Source organism: Canis lupus, chromosome X (assembly GCF_003254725.2).
Source record: "Canis lupus dingo isolate Sandy chromosome X, ASM325472v2, whole genome shotgun sequence".
Taxonomy (NCBI): Eukaryota; Metazoa; Chordata; class Mammalia; order Carnivora; family Canidae; genus Canis; species Canis lupus.
The window spans coordinates 50,089,466-50,113,810 of record NC_064281.1 but is presented as its reverse complement, the minus strand read 5'-3'; the positions used below and the strand labels follow the sequence as shown (position 1 = coordinate 50,113,810).

Genomic DNA, 24,345 nt, shown 5'->3' with positions numbered 1-24,345 from the left:
ATGCTGAGTGAAATAAGTCAATTGGAAAAGGACAAACATTATATGGTCTCATTCACTTGGGGAATATAAAAATTAGTGAAAGGGAATAAAGCGAAAGGAGAGAAAATGAGTGAAAATATCAGTGAGGGTGACAAAACATGAGAGACTCCTAACTCTGGGAAACGAAGAAGTGGTAGTGGAAAGTGAGGTGTGTGTGGGGTTGGTGTGACTGAGTGATGGGCACTGAGGGGGCACTTGGCGGGATGAGCACTGGGTGTTATGCTGTATGTTGGCAAATTGAACTCCAATCAAACAAATTAACAAAAAAGAACTTATCAAACTCAACGCCCAAACAACATAACTCCAGTCAAGCAATGGGCAGAAACATGAATAGACATTTCTTCAAAGAAGGCATACAAGTGTCTAATAGCCAACAGGTACATGAAAAAGTATTCTTTGTCACTCAGCATCAGGGAAATACAGATCAAAGGCACAATGAAATACCACCTCGCACCAGTCATAATGGCTAAATTAACAACTCTGGAAATAACTGTTGGCAAGGATGCAGACAAAGGGGAGCTCTTTTAAACTGTTGATGGGAATGCAAACTGGTGTAGCCAGTCTGGAAAAACATTATAGAGATTCCTCAACAAGTTAAATTTATTTAGAACTATCCTACAATCTAGCAATTTCGCTACTAAGTATTTTTCCAAAGGGTACAAACATAGTGACTCAAAGGGGTGCATGAGCTGCAATGTTTATAGCAGCAATATCCAAAATACCCAAACTATGGAAAGAGTCCATATGTCCTTCGACTAATGAATGTATATAGAAGTTATATATATATATATATATATGTGTGTGTGTGTATTTTACAGCAGTATATCTATATATCCATCAGAAAGAATGAAATATTGCCATTTGCAACTATGTGAATGGAACTAGAGGGTACTATGCCATGTGAAATAAGTCACTCAGAGAAAGACAAATACCATATGATTCCACTCATATGTGGAATTAAAGGAACAAAACAGATGAACATAGCGGAAGGGAAGGAAAAATTAAATAAGTTGAATACAGAAAGGGAGACAAACCATAAGAGACTCTTATCTATAGTGAAAAAAGTGAGGGTTGCTGGAATGGATGTGGGTGGGGGGTTAGGGTAAATGGGTGATAGACATTAAGGAGGACACTTGAAGTATTGAGCACTGAGTGTTGTATTCAACTGATGAATCACTTAATTATACCTCTAAAACTAATAATGCTGTACCTTTTTACTATAAAAATAAGTTAAATATTTAAAAACCGATATTAAAACTAGGATTGTCTGTGCAGAGGTAAGGAGAGGAGGCACATACACATTTTTTTCTGTAATCCTTAAACTGCTGTAAAATTCTAGTTAAAAAAGTCCTGTTCAAAAAAAAAAAGTCCTGCTCTTTGGTACATACTGCTGTGAAAATGAAATAACAATCCACAAATTGAGGGGGGTGGAGGATATTTGCAGAGCACATATCTCATAAATGACTTTATCTAGAATATATAAAGACATCAAAATGCAATAAAGAAGCAGCTTTGACAAATGATGAAAATTTGTAACATTTCACAAAAGAGGGTATACAAATAGATTTAAGCACATAAAAGATGTTTAACATTACTGGTATTTAGGAAAATACATGGTAAGCACACAATGAGATCTCACTACCTCTTTATTAGAATGGCTAAAATAAAAAGCATTGACATATTAAATTTGGATGAATGATAGTTCGAACTCCCATATCTTGCTGGGAATATGACATGGTTCAGCCACCTTGGAAAATAGTTTGGGGGATTTTTTTAAATAAAGTTTAACATAGACTTTCATAAAACCTAGCAATCCTACTCTTAGATATTTTCCTAAGAAACATGAAGACATGTGCTCCTACAAATTCCTGTATGTGCATGTTTATAGCAGCTATATACATAATGACCAAAATCTAAAAATAATCAAATGTCCTGCAGTTGATGAGAAACAAATTGGAATACACCATGCAATGAAATACAACTCAGAAATAAAAAGGAAAAATAAATTACTAATATATATAACTACACAAGTGAATCTCAAAATTATGATATGAAGTAAAAGAAGCAAGAATCAAAAGGCTACATTCTGTATGCTTCTATTTATATGGCATTCTGAAAAAGACAAAATCATAGCATGGGAAAACAGGGGGTTGCTAGGGAATAGGGAAGAAACGGTGAGATGAATATACAGTGGCATGAGAAATCTTTTGGTGGTGACATAATTAGCTGACATCTTGGTTATGGTGGTCATGAAACAACTATATAAGTTTTTCATAATTTATAAAACTGTACTCCTTAAAAGTTATCATATAAATTGTACCACAATAAAATAAAAAATTGAGTGCAAAATAAATAAGTGCAGTAAATATTGTTTATACGAATTGTTAAAAATTGTTTATACAAATTTATAAGGCAAAATAAAAAGCTATATATTTTATTATTATGTAAATGCATATACAAAGTAGTATATACATCAAATACATAGGCATGTGTGCTCAAAAGGAGATTAAAGAGATGGATAGATAAAACAGGAGGTGAAATATAAGAGACATGCACAGATAAACACATAATGAAGAACAGTATCTGAATCAATAAGGATGATTAATCCTATTATTCAAACTATGTTCATCTAATGTAAAAAAAAAAGAGACCGTAGTCCAGAAACAAAATAAGGAATGGATATGAATACTGATTAACTTTGTGCAGTGTAAGAAAAATGTAAGTGCATTCCTATGACCTAACGAATTCACTTCAGGCTATCTACTTTAAGGAAACACTTAAATATATGCAAAAGGATGCTTCCTGCAGCAGTATTTGAAATCGTAAAAAAATTTTAAGCTAAATGTCCACAATGGGAAATGGCAAAATCAATGTTAAAGAAAATTATATAATAGTTTAAAAATAATTAGGTAAAATTATCTGAGCCAGCACTGGAAAAAAAAAATTAAAGACATATTGCAAAGTAAAAGACAAAATGCAAAACCATGTGTTCAGTATGATCTAATTCATATATTTATAATGAACAAAATGATATTATACATATTTACAAGTAAAAATGAATTTAAAATGCATGGATAGAGGTCTGAAAGGATCTGCACCAGATTATTAACAGTGACATCCTCTGGGGGAAGTTACTAGAATTATGGGTTACCCTCCAGGGAACTTGAGCATTAAATAATTCTTCATGAGTGTACTCTTACACTTTTATGAGTGCTTTGTAATTAAAACTTAATAAATTTTAAACATAAATAATTGCTGTTTTATTGATACATTTAAATAAAATGTAAATTTGTTACTCAGAAGTAAAGCTATGTTAGATAAACATTGTTTATTAGATTTAAAGTCAATTTTTAACCTGTGACTAGATTGCAACTGTGATAGCAAGAATTCAAACTCTGCCCCCAGATCTCTCCAGCCCCTGCTGTACATGCCTAGTGTAATCCCCTTTTTTACATGAATGTTGACATGTGTGTGTATACTTGTATGTATCTCCCACAATTAGGTTATATCATATGACAAAAGGGAAGGGATATTTTCAGATATTGTTTAAGTCCCTAACCAGTTGACGTTAATTAGGAGATATATTGTGGGTGGGTCTGACCTAATCAGATGCCCTTTAAAATAGATTTAGAGGTAAGAGACCTAAAGGATCAGAGATTCTCCTTCCCTGGATTTTGTTTCAAAGTTTTATCTAAATATTCATTAGTTAACATATAGTGTAATATTAGTTTCAGGAGAATTTAGTGATCCATCACATGTATGTAACACCCAGTGCCCATCATAAGAGCCCTCTGTAAAACCCATCACCCATTTAGACTCTCCCTGACACACCTCCCCTCCAGTAACACTCATTTTCTTCTCTATAAAGAGTCTCTTATGGTTTGTCTCCATCCCTTTTTTATTCTCTTATGTTCATCCCTTTTGTTTCTTAAATTTGTTTCTTAAATTCAACGTATGAGTGAAATCATATGCTATTTGTCTTTCTCTGGCTGATCTATTTCATTTAGCACAATACACTCTAGCTCCATCCTTGTTGCTACAAATGGCAAGATATCATTCTTTCTTATGGCTGAGTGATACTCCATTGTGGATATTTATTTATTTATTTATTTATTAAAATATAAATTTAAGGCAGCCCGGGTGGCTCAGCAGTTTAGCACTGCCTTGGGCCCAGGGCCTTATCCTGGAGTCCCGGGATCGAGTCCCACGTCAGGCTCCCTGCATGGAGCCTGCTTCTCCCTCTGCCTGTCTCTCTCTCTCTCTCTTTCTCTCTCTCTGTGTGTGTCTCTCATGAATAAATAAATAAAAATCTTTGAAAAAAATTAGCCTCGGTGTCCAACGAAAGATGAATGGATAAAGAAGATGTGGTTTATGTATACAATGGAATATTACTCAGCTATTAGAAATGACAAATACCCACCATTTGCTTCAACGTGGATGGAACTGGAGGGTATTATGCTGAGTGAAGTAAGTCAGTCGGAGAAGGACAAACATTATATGTTCTCATTCATTTGGGGAATATAAATAATAGTGAAAGGGAAAATAAGGGAAGGTAGAAGAAATGTGTGGGAAATATCAGAAAGGGAGACAGAACGTAAAGACTGCTAACTCTGGGAAACGAACTAGGGGTGGTAGAAGGGGAGGAGGGCGGGGGGTGGGAGTGAATGGGTGACGGGCACTGGGTGTTATTCTGTATGTTAGTAAATTGAACACCAATTAAAAAAAAATAAAAATAAAAAAGAAAAAAAGGAAAAAAAATAAAATAAAAATAAAAATAAAAATAAAAATGAATAAAAAAAAAAAAAAAAAAAAAAAAATAGAATAAATAAAATATAAATCTATAAATTTTATAAAAATAAAAAATTGTATTAAATTTATATATTTTTAAAATTTATAATAATATTCATTAAAATTTTATATAATTTTAAATTTATTTTTATTTATATTTTATATAAATTTATAAATATATTATTTATATATAAATATAAATATATTTATGGAAATCTATGAAATATATATTTATATATTTATATGTGGAGATATATAAATAAATATATATACATAAATATATATATTTATATATAAATATAAATACATATAAATATATAAATAATAATATAGCTATAATTAATACTTAATTTAGCTATTGTTGATAATGCTGCTATGAACCATGGGATGAATGTGCCCCTTTGAATCAGCAATTTTGTACCCTTTGGGTAAATACCTAGTAGTGCAATTGCAAGGTCCTCGGGTAGTTCTATTTTTTAACTTTATGAGAAATCTCCATACTGTTTTCCAGAATGGCTGCACAGGTTGCATTCCCACCAATAGTACATATCTCATAAATGACTTGTATGAGATATGTACTATGAATAGTACAGGGGGTTTCCCTTTCTCCAAATCCTTGCCAAAATTGGTTGTTTTTTCTGTTGCTAATTTTAGCCGCTCTGACAGGTATGAGGAGGTACCTTATCATGGTTTTGATTTGTATTCCCCTGATGAAGAGTGATGTTGAGGAACTTTTCATTTGCCTGTTCGTCATCTGTATGTTTTCTTTGGAAAAATGTCTATTCATGTTTTCTGCCCATTACTTCACTGGATTTTTTTTTTGGTGTTGAGTGTAAGTTCTTTATACATTTTGGATATTAACCCTTTATCAGATTTGTCACTTGCAACCATCTTCCATTTTGTAGGTTGCCTTTTAGTTTTGTTGATTGTTTCCCTCACTGTGCAGAAGTTTTTGTATTGATAAAGTCCCAATAGTTCATTACTGCTTTTGTTTTTGTTGCTGCCAGAGATGTGTCTAATAAGAAGTTGCTACAGCCATGAACAAAAAGGTTCCTGCCTGGTTTCCTCTCTAGGATTTTGATGGTTTCCTGTTTCACATTTGGGTCATTCTTCCATTTTGAATTTATTTTTTGTGTATGATGTAAGGAAGTGGTACAGTTTCATTCTTCTGAATGTTGTTGCCCAGTTTTCCCAACCAACACCATTTGTCGACATTTTTGCCATTGGATATTCTTTGCTGATTTGTCAAACTTAGCTGACCATGTAGTTGTGGGTAGATTTCTGTTTTCCATTCTGTTCCACTGATTTATGCGTCTGTTTTTGTGCCCATACAATACAGTCTTGATGATTATAGCTTTTTAATACATATTGTAGTGCAGAATTGTGATGCCTCCAGCTTTGGTTTTCTTTTTCAACATTCCTTTGGTTACTCAGGGTCTTTCGTGGTTCCATAGAAATTTTAGGATTGTTGATTATAGCTCTGTAAAAAATTCTCGCGGTAAAAAGAAATCCTGGTGGTAGTTTGATAAGGATTGCAGTATGTAGACTGTTTTGGGTACTCTAGACATATTAAAAAATTTGTTCTTCCAATCAATAAGCATGGAATGTTTTTCCATTTCTTTGTATCATCTTCAATTTTTTTCACATGTATTCTGCAGCGTTCAGAGTACAAATCTTTTTTTTTTAACAGTATGTAGACTGTTTTGGGTACTATAGACATATTAAAAAATTTGTTCTTCCAATCAATAAGCATGGAATGTTTTTTCATTTCTTTGTATCATCTTCAATTTTTTTCACATGTGTTCTGTAGCGTTCAGAGTACAAATCTTTTTTTTAACGATTTTATTTATTTATTCATAGAGACAGAGAGAGAGAGAGGCAGAGACACAGGCAGAGGGAGAAGCAGGCTCCATGCAGGGAGCATGGGACATAGGACTTGATCCCAGGTCTCCAGGATCACACCCCGGGCTGCAGGCAGCGCCAAACCGCAGTGCCACTGGGGCTGCCCCAGAGTACAAATCTTACCACTTTGGCTAGGCTTATTACTAGGTATCTTATAGTTTTTGATGCAATTGTAAATGGGACCGATTTCTTGATTTCTCTTTCTGCTGCTTCGTTATTGGTTTGTAGAAATGCCACAGATTTCTCATATTGTTTTGTATCCTGGGGCTCTTCTGAGCTCATCTATCTAGTAATTATTTGGCAGAGTCTTTCAAACTTTCTATATAGAGTATCATGTCATTTGCAAAGAGGAAAGTTTAACTTCTTCCTTGCTGATTTTTTTAAAAAAGTATGTATGTATGTATGTATGTATGTATGCATTCATTCATTCGTTTGTTTTTATGAGAGAGAGAATGCAGGAGGGGCATAGGAAGAGGGAGAAAAAATTTCAAGCAGACTCTGCACTGAGCACAGAGCCTTACACAGGGTTCAATTTTGTGACCCTGAGATCGTGACCTGAACTGAAACCAACTATAGGATATTTAACCAACTGTGCCACTCAGGTGCCTCTTCCTTGCTGATTTTGATGGATTTCATTTCTTTTTGGTGTCTGATTGCTTAGGTTAGGACTTCCAGTACTATGTTAAATAACAATAGTGAGAGTAGACATCCCTGTCTTCTTCCTGACCATAGAGGAAAAGCTCTCAGTTTTGCCCAATTGAAGATGATATTAGCTGTGGATCTTTTGTATATGCATTGATGATGAATGATGTTCCCTCTATCCCTACTTTGTTGAGAGTTTTTATCAAGAATGAATGCTGTACTTTATCACATGCTTTTGCTTGTCTCTACTTAAAGGATCATATGTTCTTATCTTTTATTTTATTAATGTGACATTGATTTGTGAATATTGAACCAGCTCTGCTGTCTCATTTGAGAAGTTCTACTTGATCACGGTGAATAATCTTTTTAATGTACTATTGGATTTGATTTGGTAGTATCTTATTGAGAATGTTTGCATCAATGTCTGTCAGGTATATTAGCTTGTAATTCTCCTTTTTGTGGGGTCTTTGTCTTGTTTTGGAATCAAGGTAATGGTGGCCACATTGAACAAGTTTGGAAGTTTTCCTTCTATTTCTATTTTTTGGAACAGTTGAGAAGAACAATATTAACTTTTCTTTAAATGTCTGGTAGAATTCCCCTGCAAAGCCATAAGGCTCTGGACTTTTGTTTGTTGGGAGATTTTTTATTTCATTTCTTTGCTGGTTACAAATATGTTCAAATTTTCTATTTCTTCCTGTTTCCGTTTTGGTAGTTCTTATGTTTCTAGTAATTTATTTCAGATTGCCCAATTTGCTGGCAAATACTTTTTCATAATATTCTCTTATAATTGTATTTCTGTAGTGTTGGCTGTGAACTATGAGAGAGAGAGAGACATACATAATATATAATATATAATATATATGTTAGATTTGCCAACATATAGTATAACATCTGGTGCTCATACCGTCAAGTGCCCCTCTCAGTGCCCATTACTCAGTCACCCCATCCTCCCACCCACCTCCCGTTCCACTACCCCTTGTTCATTTCCCAGATTTAGGAGTCTCTTATGTTTTGCCACCCTCTCTGATTTTTCCCACTCATTTTCTCTCCTTTCCTCTATAATCCCTTTCACTTTTTTTTATATCACCCAGATGAGTGAAACCATATAATGATTGTCCTTCTCTGATTGACTTACTTCACTCAGCATAAGACCCTCCAGTTCCATCCATATCGAAGCAAATGGTGGGTATTTGTCATTTCTAATGGCTGAGTAATATTCCATTGTATATATATATACCACATCTTTATCCATTCATCTTTCAATGGACACCAAGGCTCCTTACACAGTTTGGCTATTGTGGACATTGCTGCTATAAACATTGGGGTGCAGGTGTCTCAGCTTTTCACTGCATCTATATCTTTGAGGTAAATCCCCAGCAGTGCAATTGCTGGGTTCCTATAGGGTAGCTCTATTTTTAACTCTTTGAGGAAACTCCACAGTTTTCCAGAGTGGTTGTACCAGTTCACATTCCCACCAACAGTGCAAGAGGGTTGCCCTTTCTCCACATTCTCTCCAACATCCGTTGTTTCCTGTGTTGTCAATTTTCACCATTCTCACTGGTGTGAGGTGGTATCTCATTGTGCTTCTGATTTGTATTTCCCTGATGGCCAGTGATGCAGAGCATTTTCTCATGTGTTTGTTGGCCATGTGTATGTCTTCTTTGGTGAAATTTCTGTTCCTGTCTCTTTCATAATTCTAATTACGTGATTCCTTTCTCTTTTATTTTTTGATAAGTCTGGCTAGGGGCTTATCAATTTTATCAGTTCTTTCAAAGATCAGCTCCTTGTTTCACTGATCTTTTTTTTATTTCTATATCATTGATTTCTGCTCTAATCTTTATTATTTCCTTTCTTCTGCTGGCTTTAGGTTTTATTTGTTCTTCCTCTTGTAGCTCTTTTAGGTGTAAATTTAGGTTGTAAATTTGAGATTTTTCTTGCTTCTCGAGTTAAGCCTGTATTGCTATATACTTTTCTCTTATGAATGTTATTATTGCATCCCAAAGGTTTTGGACTGTTTTGTTTTCATTTTCATTTGTTTCCACGTAGTTTTTCATTTCTTCTTTAATTTCCTGGTTAACCCATTTATTCCTTAGTAGGAATAACCTCTATGTATTTGAGGTCTTTCCAAATTTCTTCTTGTGGTTGACTTCAAGTGTCATAGTATCGTGGTCTGAAAATATAGATGTTATGATCTCAGACTTCCTTTACTCGTTGAGGGCTAATGTGTGACCCAGTATGCAAGCTATTCTGGAGATTGTTCCATAGGCACTTGAAAAGAATGTGTATTCTGCTGCTTTAGGATGAAATGCTCTGAATATATCTGTTAAGTCCATCTGGTCTGATATGTTATTCAAAGCCATTGTTTCTTGGTTGATTTTCTGCTTTGATGATCTTTCCATTAATGTAAGTGGGGTGTGAATGTCTGCCACAATTATTGTACTATTGTCAATGAGTTCCTTTCTGTTATTAATTGATTTATATATTTGCTCCCAATTTGAAGGCATAAATATTTGCAATTGTTAGATCTCCTTGTTGAATAAACTCCTTAATTATGATATATTGCCCTTCTTCATCTCTTTTTACAGTCTTTGGTATAAAATACAGTTTATCTGATATAAGTATGGCTACTCTGGCTTTCTTTTTATGTCCATTTGCATGATCAATGGTTCTCCATACCTTCACTTTCAGTCTGTAGGTGTTTTTAGGTCTAAGGGGAGTCTCTTGTAGGCAGTGTGTAGATGAGTCTTATTCTTGTTGTTTTAATCCATTCTGATACCCTGTGTCTTTTGATGAGCATTTACTCCATTTATATTCAGAGCAATTATTGATTGATATGAACTTAGTGCTATTGTGTTCATTGTAAAGTTGTTTCTGGAGAATTTCTGTGCTCCTTTCTAGTCTTTGTTGGTTTTGGTCTTACTTTCCCACTCAAAGAGTACCCTTTAATATTTCTTGCAGGGCTGCTTTAGTGGTCACAGACTCCCTTTTTGTTTGTTTGGAAAACTCTATCATTCCTCCAATTATGACTGGATAATAGGGTAAAGTATTCTAGGCTGCATATTTTTTCCCATTCAGCACATTGAATACATCTTGGCACTCCCTTTTGGCCTGCCAAGTTTCTGTGAAGAGGTTTCCTGCTAACCTTATTTGTCTTCCCTAGTAAGTTAATGACTTTTTTTTTCACTTGCTGCTTTTAGGATTTTTTTCTTATCCCTGAATATTGCAAATTTATTTACATGTTTTGGTGTTGGCTTCCTTTGGCTTATTTTTATGGGTGTTCTCTGTACATCCTGGATTTGGATGTCTATTTCCTTCTCGAGATTAGGGAAGTTTTCAGGTATTATTTGCTCAAATAAACCTTCTGTCCTCTTTTCTGTCCCTTCTTCTGGGTCTCATATGATATGAATGTTATTATACTTTATGGATTAACTGAGTACCCTAATTCTACATTCGTGATCCAAAAATTTTCTTTCCTTATTTTTTCAACTTTATTTTTCCCCTAATTTTATCTTCTTTGTCACTTATTCATTCCTCTACTTCTTCAATCCTTGTGATCATTGCATTCAGTCTATTTCATATCTTGGTTATAGAAATTTTTCTTTTAGCTTGACTAGTTTTTAGATTTTTTTATGTCCTTGGTAAGGTCTCCATAGTGTCTTCTATGCTTTTCTCAAGCCCAGTCAATATCCTTATCATTATTACTTTAAATTCTAAATCAGGCATGTTATATCTATTTCAATTAGATATCTGGTTGTAACTTTCCTTTTTATTTCTTTTTTAAAAGGTTTTATTCTTGAGAGACAAACACAGAGATATAGAAACATAGGCAGAGGGAGAAGCAGGACTTGATACCAGGACCCCAGGATCACCCCCTAAGCCGAAGGCAGATGCTCAACCACTGAGCCACCCAGGTGTCCCACCTTTCTTGTTATTTCTTTTGGGATGAATTCCTCTGTCTTGCACTTTGTCTGTATCTCTGTCTTCTTTATGCTAGGAAGACTATTTGGTTTCCTGCTCCTGAGAACAATGGCTTTATGAAAAATAGATTATATACTATCCAGGGCCTGGTGCTTCAAGAAGTGTTTCTGGTGTGTGCCTTGTGCACTCTGCTGTCTGTTGTATTTTGGCTGATCTTTCCCTCAGATCATTCCTTTGAAGCATTTCTCCCTGCCTACCATGAGGAGTGTTTGGACCTTATCTATTGTTTGGCGCATTTTAAATAGTTGTGCTCTGGTCCACTTGCTAAAATAAGCCTTATCCTATTTCCACTAGAGCTGGACCTTGTTAGAATTCTATTGTCAGTAGACTTGGTGTATGTGAGGGAGGTCACGCTGATCTTCTTGGGGAGGGGCCCACTGCTGCTCTGGCTCTCAAGCATACTTGCTTGGTGTAAATGGCTCAAGCCTCCACTGTATGCAATGTGCTGCTCATTTAAGTGTGTCTATGCTGATTAGAGGGAAGAAAAATGGCACCATCTTGCTCCCTCATCCCAGGGTAAAAGACATTCATTGCTGTTCAGGAAGCCCTCAAAGAAGAGTGTGCAATCTCCCCTCATGTGTCCCAAGGATCCCTCAGATCCATGCCTTCACCCTGTGTCCTGGCCCTCTTTCCATCTGGTAGCATAGTGCATCTGTTTTATTTCAGGTACATTACTTGAGTTTTAAAACTCCAAATTTTAGGGACCTGTTGTGGTGTGGATCCAATGCTGAACCTCTAGCAGAGGGTCTTGCTGCTCTAGGTTTGGTGCCAGCTTGTCCCATAAGGATAGTCACACAAATGCACAAGGGCTTGGAATTTAGAGTAAAACACAGGAAAATGCCAGCATCCAGGTCAGCTGCCTTCAACGGGTGCCTCTGCCCCTATGATAAGGAACAGGACAGTGAAATGTCATCTAATAGCTCTTTTGTACCTTGACAGGCAGTATCATCTCTCCAAAATGCACCCCAAGAAGTAGAACTGTCTCTCAGTACAGCAGAGAACATCCTCAGACCATGCTGTCCATTTCTGAGGTTCTTCCCTGCTCCATACATCTGCCCTCCTCCATACATACTTTACCCACTGGGCTCTACACTGGCCATGGCATGGACTTCTAAAACTTGTTTTTGAGCTTTTCTGCTTGTAAACACTCACCATAGTCAACCCCTCTCATTTTCCCAGTCACTAGTTTTGGGGAAGTGTTTTTCTTGTGCCAAAGATATGTTCTGCTCTTTCCCTCACTTTCTCTCCTCTCTCCATGATGAGGGTTCCTTCTCATCTGCAGCACTCATAATTTTTTCTCCTCACATCATGTCTCTGCACCTCCTACCTTCCACAATGTAGCCTCTCTTCTCCCTTTAGTTTTGCAGTTTGTTTTCTTAGTCCTCAGATTGATTTCCTGGCTGGTCAGAATGATTTGGTATTTATTTATCTAGCTGTATTCAAGAGATGAGGCAAGCATAGAGTCCTTCCCCATCTTAACCTACAACCCTTTCTTTCTGCTGGCTTTGAAGAAGCAAGCCACCATGAGTTCTACAGCTGAAAAAAAAAGAAACCTAATTCTGCTAACATTCACATGAATTTAGAAGACATTGCTGAGCCTCAGAGACTTCAGCCCCAGTAGATAATTTGATTGCAGCCTTAGGGGACCCAGAGCAGGCATTAGCTAAACTATGCCAAGATTCCTGACCCAAGGAAACTGCATGAAAATAAATGTATGTTATTTTAAGCTGCTATATTTGTGCTATTTTTTTAAACAGCAACAGAAAACTAATACAGAGCCCTACAGTTATGTGCCTTTCTCTGACTAAATTGTAAATGTAGAGTTTGTGTTTAGAATTGTCAGTGTCTTATTCATCTTTTATTCTTGGCATTTAGTATCACCCTGATTCTATGTACTCAATAGATGTTTGCTATGTGAAGATTTATTATTATGTACTAAACTAAGTAATTTAAAATTGAAGTTTACATATGTTCTGATTTATTTAACCTCTCCAATACAGAAATTCTTAGGAAATTAATAAACTGTACTTATTAGGGATCCCTGGGTGGCGCAGCAGTTTGGCGCCTGCCTTTGGCCCAGGGCGCGATCCTGGAGACCCGGGATCGAATCCCACATCAGGCTCCCAGTGCATGGAGCCTGCTTCTCCCTCTGTCTGTGTCTCTGCCTCTCTCTCTCTCTCTCTCTCTCTCTCTGTGACTATCATAAATAAATTAAAAAAAAAATTAAAAAAAAAAAAAAATAAACTGTACTTATTAATCTACAACTCCTATTTATGGACAGCATCTGATTTGTGTCAAGCATGTTGATTAGGATTTAGGAAACTTATACTCTAGTCCCAGATCTGCAATAAATAGCTGTGTTACCAAGGAAATGACTTCTCCAGCTATGTGACTTCTTTGCTCTTCAGCTTTCTCATTTGTTTATTTTTTATTTTTTTATTTTTTTTATTTTTTTTAATTTATTTTTTATTGGTGTTCAATTTACTAACATACAGAATAACCCCCAGTGCCCGTCACCCATTCACTCCCACCCTCCGCCCTCCTCCCCTTCTACCACCCCTAGTTCGTTTCCCAGAGTTAGCAGTCTTTACATTCTGTCTCCCTTTCTAATATTTCCCACACATTTCTTCTCCCTTCCCTTATATTCCCTTTCACTATTATTTATATTCCCCAAATGAATGAGAACATATAATGTTTGTCCTTCTCTGACTGACTTACTTCACTCAGCATAATACCCTCCAGTTCCATCCACGTTGAAGCAAATGGTGGGTATTTGTCATTTCTAATAGCTGAGTAATATTCCATTGTATACATAAACCACATCTTCTTTATCCACTCATCTTTCGTTGGACACCGAGGCTCCTTCCACAGTTTGGCTATCGTGGCCATTGCTGTAATAGAAAAAATGCCAAACTGGAAGATCTCAAAATCCCTAACCATCAGTGATTCTAAGTAGCTTAAACTTTCTAAGGTTCAGGTCTCCCAGTTGAACAAAAAAGATCAGAAAAACTGCTTTATTCGTGGTTGTGAGGTTGACATGAAATTAGATAATGAATATGAAAATGCTAAAAAAAAGTGAAAGTATTGTTATGGCAATTTTACAATTCCAGAAAACATATTCATGAGATGACAGAAAGGTGAAGAAGCATTTTTATAAAGCCAGATCGCTTTATAAAGCCTCACTGTCCATCGAAAGATGAATGGAAAAAGAAAATGTGGAATATGTATACGATGGAATATTACTCTGCCATTAGAAATGACAAATACGCACCATTTGCTTCGACATGGATGGAACTGGTGGGTATTATGTTGAGTGAAATAAGTCAATCGGAAAAGGACAAACATTATATGGTCTCATTCATTTGGGGAATATAAAAATTAGTGAAAGAGAATAAAGGGAAAGGAGAGAAAATGAGTGAAAATATCACTGAGCGTGACAAAACATGAGAGACACCTAACTCTGGGAAATGAACAAGGGGTGGTGGAAGGGGAGGTGTATGTGGGGTTGGTGTGACTGGGTAATGGGCACTGAGGGGGGCACTTGGCGGGATGAGCACTGGGTGTTATGCTATATGTTGGCAAATTGAACTCCAATAAAAACATTTTTTTAAGTGAAAAAGTATAGCAGAATTAAAATAAAATTTAAAATATCAATATTATACATAGTATTTGTTATGCCTGGAAGGGTAAATACCAAAATGTTAGCAATGGTATTTGTAGTAATATGAAATATATTACTTTTATTTTTTTTATTTTTTTATTTTTTAAAACTTTTTTTTTTTAATTTTTATTTATTTATGATAGTCACACAGAGATAGAGAGAGAGAGAGGCAGAGACATAGGCAGAGGGAGAAGCAGGCTCCATGCACCGGGAGCCCGATATGGGATTCGATCCCGGGTCTCCAGGATCGCGCCCTGGGCCAAAGGCAGGCGCCAAACCGCTGCGCCACCCAGGGATCCCGAAATATATTACTTTTAAAACAAAAATATTAAAACCTAAAATAAAAAACAAACAAAAAAAAGAAACCAATGTCACCAAGACCCAAACCAATGAAAATCAAATACATCAAAGAAAGACCCCACTGAATAAGTCACTCTTTTAAGACAAGTAGCTTGCTCAGTGATCTCATGCAATTGAGTATCCATTTCCCTGAAATTGTTAATCCAGGTGCAGCAAAGGGTGTTGGCTATAGTAGATACCTCTTTGATTAGCTAAAAGATAATCAAGGGCTATACTATTATCAAGAATAACTGGCCAGAGTCTGAGAATTTCAGGGAGTAGCTATTGCTTTAACAGCAGATTTTGAAACAATTCTAAGAATTAAGGTAAATTTCTAGGGCACCTGGCTGGCACAGTTGGTTGTGTCTGACTCTTGGTTTCAGCTCAGGTCATGATCTCAAGGTCTTGAGTTCAAGCCCCACACTGGGCTCCACACTCAGCATGGAGTCTGCTTGGGTTTCTCTCTCCCTCTCCCTCTACTTCTCCCCACCCCGCACTCTCTCTCTCTTTCAAATAAATAAATAAATAAATAAATAAATAAATAAATAAATAAATATTTTTTAAAAAAGAATTAAGGTAAATTTCTTGATCATGGGATCATTTGCATTTCTCCCTACCCAGGCAAATAGGGACCTGCCAAAAGGAGTGAATCATCAGTCATGAAAGCCTTCTGAGAGTTCCTTTCTAACTCTGCAATGCCAGTTTAGGAAATTTGACAAATGAGATTACTTATTTTGCTTATAAAAAATTAGGAACACAGATTTTTCTTTTAGCCTGAAACAAAAAGTCACTAATTTCCAAAGGTTACTCTCCTTAGCCATGGTCCAGTAAATTTTAAAGATGAAGGCATTACTTTTCTAGGCCAATGCCAGAGTAAAGGAAAGGAAAAGAAGGAGAAATGGGTTTCATGTTGATTTGAAGTATGAAATCTTGATCCATTGTCTTGGGTGGAAGCAGTCTACCTTGACACCAGCTACTTCTTTCTTGTCAACTTCATTCAGAGGTTTCCAGCATCTACACAGGAGCAGGTGTTAGGTAGAGCCTTTTTATTTTTATTATTGCTTATTTATTTTTTGGTGTGTGATGTATACACAAGGCTCAATAATTTTTAATTTGTAGCAGTGTTAGTCATCATGAGCACCTGGTAAGGTTCCTTCCAATGGGGCTTTGAGGATTGTCCTCCACTGATAAAATTTCCAGAATACCTAATCACAAAGCTCTAAACTGTGACCAACAGGGTCCTATGAATTGAGATCTAGTAAGGCTTCTTTAACCTTTGTTGATAGGCTTGAGTATAGTAGATAGTCATAATAGTCTGAGACAACAAAGGATCAAACAGAAGGTTGTACAGTGATAGAATTTCAAGAGGTCTGTATGGTTTTCATTAAGGCTTGTTGGTTTTTCCAGGGAAGTGGGTGCCTCAATCACCAGAGATTATCGAAGGTGTATTTCAAGTGGAAAAATATATTTTAACAGTTTTTTTCCTATTGTGAGGGCATCAGCCTTATGGCAGGGAAAGGCTTCAACTCACCTGGAAAACATACAACCAAAAACATGAACATATTGGTAACCCTTACTACATGGCAATCAAAGGATGTCCAGCTACAGGTGTTTAAGTGTCCAGAGAGAGGAAACCTGAGGCCTCTGGGAACAAAAGCAGTTTCTCCAAGATTACGAACCTAACAAGCCAGACATTGTTAGTAGACTGTTTTTTTGCAATACTACAGAAGTCTCTGTACCCATGTGTATTTATAATTTGAGTCATCTTAAAAGCTATACAGTGGGTAAAGAAATGTAAAAGACCCAAAATGAATTTTATCAGAAAGCTGAGAAGAAACAATTAGTTGTCTTGGGCTTCCCATAGCCCAGACTGTCCACTGAATTTGCAACCATTATATACCTATCTTAATTTCTTTGATTCAGGAGCAGACTACTGCCATGTTACAACGACAATAGGATGGCAAAAGTTAGGCCATCAGAGGACATTTTTTGTTGGAGAATGGATTTTATTCACATGTGCTGCAATCTTACGAAGAAAACATAAAATTTAGGATTACTTCTTGTATGACAATACTTCCCATGTAATTTAACATATTAAATAAATCTAATTACTTTAGCAAATCCTTTGGAATGTTCCAGGTTAAAAAAGACTTAAGCAGATCAAAACTCTAGAAAAACTTTTTTTTCTTGTTAACATTGAGAAAAGCAAATTCTAATTTTGTGCTAGGTTACTTTTGATATTAACATTTATTGTATCTCAATCTGAGTCCTGACCACACATAATCTTTCTTTTTAATTTTTAATTTTAATTTTTAAAGATTTTATTCATTTATTCATGAGTGGGGGGCAGGGACACAGGCAGAGGGAGAAGCAGGCTCCATGCAAGGAGCCTGATGTGGAACTCATCCCGGGACCCCAGGTTCATGCCCCCAGCTGAGGCAGGCGCCAAACCGCTGAGCCACCCAGAGGGTCCCAACATTTATTTTTAAATATTTTTTTTCACAAAACTTTTACAACCTTTTTATACATTCAGATTTTATCCTGAGTATTCCCTCTTTAAAGAACCAGCCTTATTTTAGGATAAGATAACTTTTTTTCCACTCAACAAAGATGTATTTTCATTACTCATACTTTTTTTAAACCAAAAACACACATCTTACTTTCTTTTTATTTTTTTATTTTTTAAAGATTTTATTTATTTATTCATGACAGAGAGAGAGAGAGAGAGAGGCAGATACACAGGCAGAGGGAGAAGCAGGCTCCTTCCAGGGAGCCCAATGCGGGACTCGATCCCGGGTCTCCAGGATCACACCCCGCTGAAGGCAGCGCTAAACCGCTGGGCCAACAGGGCTGACCTTACTTTCTTTTTATAGAAAGTTGTTTCCCTTATTAGAATTTCTTAACTCTTAGGAACTTTAATTTATAGTGAAAGCTAATACTTAAGCAATTGTGAACTGTCTGTTGCACCAGTATTCCTTAGTGTGGAAAATGATGAATACATTTTATAACTTTGAGAAATGCACTTTTTCAAAGTACATCTTTTAATAAAGCACAAAATTGATTTACTAAGAGACCCAAATTTACCTTGAGTTTATCAGTAATAAAAAAGCCAAAAGTAGATAAATCTATGTTCAGTAGTTATTGCTTCATTATTTTATCTTATTGGGAAATGATCTAGATATTTAATGAATTTAACTTGATTTGTCATTTAACCTAGCTCAGCAAAATTTTAAGATTTCAGGTTATCAAAAATATTTGGGAGGCTATCTAAAAAATATTTACACCTATTTAATTTGCTTGTTTTAAACAAGTACGCTTAAATTACCCCCAAAAAATCTTCATGAGACACCAAACTCAGTCATTTTTCTGAGCCAGATTTTTAAAAAAATCATTTTGTAGCAGAGATTACATCAACTTACCTGACTTACCTTACTAAAGTATACCCAGGCATAATAAAAGTTTTAATTTTAATGCTCTAAAGCTAGCTTTAGATAGCTCTAAAGACATGTCTATTTTAAATAAACCAATAAAAATTTCCCCTTAGTACCTGAACTTGAAAAAAATTGAGTTAACTTTTATCTAAGAGTTTTAGAGTGCCCAATCTTTATAAGTGCTTGCCTTTAAACCAACTAAATAGAATTCTTTGACAAATTAATTTTAGCAGTATCATCCAGAGGTAAAAAAAAAATTACCTCACATTTACCATATATATATTATATATATATATATTTTCCATATATATATATATATATAGTAAATATACATATACACACACAAAAAGACAGAGGTAAAGACCTTATATTTTGTAATATTTTTAAAGATTTTTAAGATTTGTATTTGTCCCTGGAATTTGTCTTAGGAGACTAATTGTTAGATTTGGGCAAAAGAGCCCTTTTAGCAGTTTGCATTTTAAAAAGGACTCTTTCCCTTTTTTCCCCCTTTAGTTTCAAGTGATTGTGGTTGTGATTGTGGGTTGTGTTTACATTGTGTTTACATTTCAAAGACAAAGTAACATATAAATTTAATGGACACAATGAATGCAAGTCTTTCCAAGAAAGATTTTGGATTCTTGAAGCCAATTACTAACAAGCCATTTAAGAAAAAATAGAGGAAGTTAAGGGATTCATAAAAGAATGAGTGAACTTTGAATTATCATTAGAGCTGCATCTCTGGTTCTGTAAAGATTTGGAAGATAAAGAGAGTTGCATACATCTCCTCAATGAATTGGGTTGTAACTTAAATGGCATCATAGATTGATCCAACAATTCAGCTATATTATCCACAATTTACTTTTTACCCTCTGGCTACCTAGTTCTAATTTTAAATATTTCTGGCAGTATTGAATAACCACTCTTTGGTGTAAGAGGTGTTCTCAAAGAGGGTACAGAAGATATTACCTCCCTCAAACCTGGAGTCACTCTCAATGATAGCCAAATGAAAGAATTAACAACCTGCATATTCTAGGCAGGCAGAAAGCCACATTGCACAAATGAGACAAGCAAGAAAATAACTATCTCTGGGAGAGGATCAATAATACATGGGTTTGTATTTGAAAAGGAAGGGACAATGTGAAATTGTATTTTCCTCTCTCAGCTAGATGCTACAGTGCTACAGAGATTTGGTAGAACGGATTCTGTTAAGAATTTACACCAGTTTGCTGTCTTCTGCCAATTTTTCTAAAATCCTCTTTGCAGGCTCTGGTACTTTTCAGTTTCCCCTTGGGTGTTTAAGAAGATAACATAGCACTTAACCAGAAAATCCCTCAGTTTTGACAACCATTGGAATTGCCCATATGGGGGCCCTCTTTTGAAAGTAGACATGGAAACATCTATAAGGCAAGTAACTTGATAGTTTTTTGTTTACAGTGTGCAGCCATTTTATGGTGAAGAAAAATTAGAGGATCAGTGGATGAGTACTCAAAGGATAGAGGGGAACAGTAGGAGTTTTGTCATTCTTAGAGTCTTTTGGCTTAGGTGCTTCTTACATCCTTAATTTTTCATTAGCTTTTTGTAATGAATCATGTAATGAAACTACTTTGAAATTTTGAAAACTTTTGGAGGCTTCTGCTTACCAATTAAAACAGGTATTCCATTCTGTTTAGTTTGGGGATCCTTGTTTTTAACTGCACTTCTTAGTGATCTTATCTAATTGGAATGTTCCAAATAATGGTCATTATATTTCTAGGTTGTAATTCACCTGAGGGTTGGAAACACTTTGGTAGGATGATGGCCACAAATTAAGTTAACTCACATTTTTTATTCAAGTATAATTAACATATAGTGTTATATTAGTTTCAGGTATACAATATAATGATTCAACAATTCTATACATTATTCAATGCTCATCACCATAAGTGCTTTCTTAGTACCATTCACCTATTTTACCCACACCCACCATCCTGCCATCTGGCAACTACCACTTTGTTCTCTATATTTAAGATTCATTTTTGTTTGTCTTTTTTTCCTTTGTTTTGTTTCTTAAATTCTACATATGAGTAAAATTGTTTGGTATCGGTCTTTTTTCTGACCTATTTCCCTTAGCATTATACCCACAAGATCCATCCACCTTGTTGCAAATGGCAACATTTTGTTCTTTTTATGGATGAGTAATATTCTTTTTTTTTTTTTTTTTTTTTTTTTTTTTATTTTTTTTTTGGATGAGTAATATTCTATTGCATATATACATACCAATTTTCTTTGTCCATTCATCAGTGGATGGACACTTGGGTTGCTTCCATATCCTAGCTAGTGTAAATAATGCTGCAATAAACATAGGAGTGTAAATTTCTTTTTCAAATAAGTGTTTTCATTTGTTGGGGGTAAATACACAGTAGTAGAATTATTGGATCATGTGGCAATCCTATTTTTAATTTTTTGAGGAACTTTCATACTATTTTCCAGAGTGGCTGCATCTGCTTTAATTCCCAACAGTGCACAAGGATTTCTTTTATCCACATTCTCATCAACACTTGTTATTCTTGACTTTTTAAATTTTACTTATTTTGACAGGTGTGAGGTAATATATAATTATTTTTGATTTATGATGATTAGTGATGTTGAGCATCTTTCTATTTGTATGTTGGTCATCTATATGTCCTTTTTGAAAGAAAAAATCTATTCATGTCCTCTGCCCATTTTTTAATTTGCTTGATTTTTTTGCATTGAGTACTATAAATTCTTTATATATCTTGGACATAAACCCCTTATCAGATAAATTATTTGCAGATATCTTATTACATTTAAGGTTGCCTTTTGTCATGCAAAAGCTTTTCATTTTTGTATAGACCAAGCACTTTAATTTTGCTTTTGTTTACCATGCCAGAGGAGACATGTATAGAAAAATGTTTATATGGTTCATGTCAAAGAGATTGCCAGTAGTCTATTGTTTTCTTCTAGGAAATTAATGGTTTCAGGTCTCACATTTAGGTCTTTAATCCATTTTGAGTTTCTTTTTGTGTATGGCATAAAAAATTGGTACAATTTCATTACTTTGCATAGAGCTGTTCATTTTTCCCAACATCATTTGTTGAAGAGATTTTCCTTTCCTACTGTACATCTTGCCTCCTTTGTTGCAGATTAATTGGCCATATACTCATGGGTTTATTTCTGGATTTTGGATTATGTTACATTGATCTATGCATCTATTTTATGTTTTCTTTCTTTTTTGAAATATTTTATTTATTTATGTGAGACAGTGAGAAGGAGAGAGTGTGAATGCAAGCTGTGGGAGGGGCAGAGGCAGAGGGAGAAGCAGACTCCCTGCTGAGCAGGAAGCCCAAGGTGGGGCTTGATCCCAGGACCCTGAGATCATGACCTTTGACTCATCAAAGGCAGATACTTAACCAACTGAACCACCCTGGCGCCCCAGCACAATATTGGTTTCATTACTAAAACTTTGTAGTACATCTTGAAATTTGGTATTGTGATTTCTCCAGTTTTGTTTTTCTTTTATAAGATTTCTTTGGCTATTTAAACTCTTTTGAGAGTCCATACAAATTTTATGACTATTTGTTCTAGTTCTGTGACAAATGCTGCTGGTATTTTGACAGGGATTGCATTTAATCTGTAGATTGCTTTGGATAGTATAGACATTGTGAAAATACTGGTTTTCACAGTGTGCAAACATACAACATTTTCCCATTTGTTTGTTTCATCTTCAATTTCTTTCATTAAGGTTTTATAGTTTTTGGAGTACAGGTCTTTCACTTCCTTGAGTAAGTTTATTCCTAATTATTTTATTCTTTTTGTTGCGATTGCAAATGGGATTGTTTTCTTAGTTTCTATTTTGGCTACTTCATTATTAGTGTATAGAAATGCAACAGATTTCTGTATGTGAATTGTGTATTGAATTTCAGTTTCAGTAGTTTTTTGGTGAAGACTTTAGGATTTTCTATATTTAGTATCATGTGGTTTATAAATAGTGAAAATATTACTTCTTCCTTATCAATTGGGATGCCTTTTCTTTTCCTTCTCTGATAGCTGTAGTTAGAACTTCCAGTGCTGTGTTAAATAAAAGTGGAGAGAGTAGACATCCTTGTCTTCTTACTGATCTTAGAGGAAAAGCTCTTGGTTTTACAGCACTGAATATGATGTTAGCTGTGGATTTTTCATATATTGCCTTTATGTTAGAGTATGTTCCCTGTAAGTTAAATTTGTTGAGAGTTTTTATAAGTGGATGCTGTGTTTTTTTTTCAAATGGTTTTCAAGCATCTATAAAAGGATCATATGTTTTATTTTTCTTTTCTTTTTAATGTGATGTATTATGTTACTTGATTTGCAAATATTGATCCACACTGTACCTCTGGAATAAATTCCACTTGATTATGGTGAATGATTTTTTTAAATGTATTGTTAAATTAGGTTTCCTAATATTTTGTTGAGGATTTTTATATGTATGTTCATTAGAGATATTGGCCTGTAGTTTTTTTTCTTTTGTAAAGTATTTATCTGATTTTGGTATCAAGGTAAAGCTGGCCTCATAGAGTAAATTTAGAAGCTTTCTTTCCTCTGTTTTTTGGAGTCATTTGAGGATAATAGTTATTATTTTTCTTCAAATGTTTGGTAGAGTTTACTTATGAAGCCATCTGGTGATGCACTATAATTGCTTGGAATTTTTTGATAATTGCTACTCATTAATATGTTCAAATTTTCAATTTCTTTCCCTATAATCCAATTTCTTTCTGGTTCAGTTTTGGAAGGTTATATGTTCCTAGGAATTTATTCATTTTGTCTAGATTGCCCGATTACTTTGCATATAATTTTAAAAAGTCTTTGTATTTCCATGCCAAATAGTTGGCATATAATTTTCATAATCTTTGTATTTCCATGATTCTTGTTGTTCTTTCTCCTCTTTCATATCTGGTTTTATTGAGTCAACTCCTCCACCCCTCCTTTTTTTTGATGAGTCTGCAAAACGCTTGTAAATTTTCTTGATGTTTTCAAGGAATCAGCTTCTGGTTTCATTGTTCTGTTCTATTGTATTTTTAGCCTCTATTTCATTTTCTGCTCTCTTTTTTTTAAGAATTTATTTTATTTTTATTTATTTATTCATGAGACACACAAAGGAAGGCAGAGACATAGGCAGAGGGTGAAGCAGGCTCCCTGCAGGGAGCCTGATGTGGGACTTGATCCCAGGACCCTGGGATCACAACATGAGCCAAAGACAGGTGCTCAACCACTGAGCCACCCAGGCTCCCCTCTGCTCTAATTTTTATTATTTCCCTCCTCCTTCTGGCTTTGAGCTTTGTGTCTTTTTCTTTTTCTAGCTCCATTACCTGTAAAGTTAGGTTGACATTTCTCTTGCTTCTCAAGGTAGGATCATATTGCTATCATCTTTCCTTAGAATAGATTTTCTTTCAACCCTAACGTTTTGAATGATTATGATGTGATTTTCATTTGTCTCCATGTAATTTTTATTTCTTTTTTGATTTCTTCGTGACCCATTCATTTGTAGCATGCAATTTAACCTCCATGTATTTGTATTCTTTCCAGATTTTT

The 24,345-nt window shown here is 35.1% G+C and overlaps 1 protein-coding gene and 1 pseudogene across 1 annotated transcript in view; one reads left to right on the top strand and one right to left on the bottom strand.

Moving 5' to 3' along the window:
- LOC112671905 (60 kDa heat shock protein, mitochondrial-like) overlaps positions 1–5,548 on the top strand; it is a 53,818-nt pseudogene extending 48,270 nt beyond the window's left edge.
- The window catches only part of ZC3H12B (zinc finger CCCH-type containing 12B), a 601,939-nt gene that overhangs the window by 268,459 nt on the left and 309,135 nt on the right, over positions 1–24,345 (bottom strand). The window lies entirely within an intron of this gene.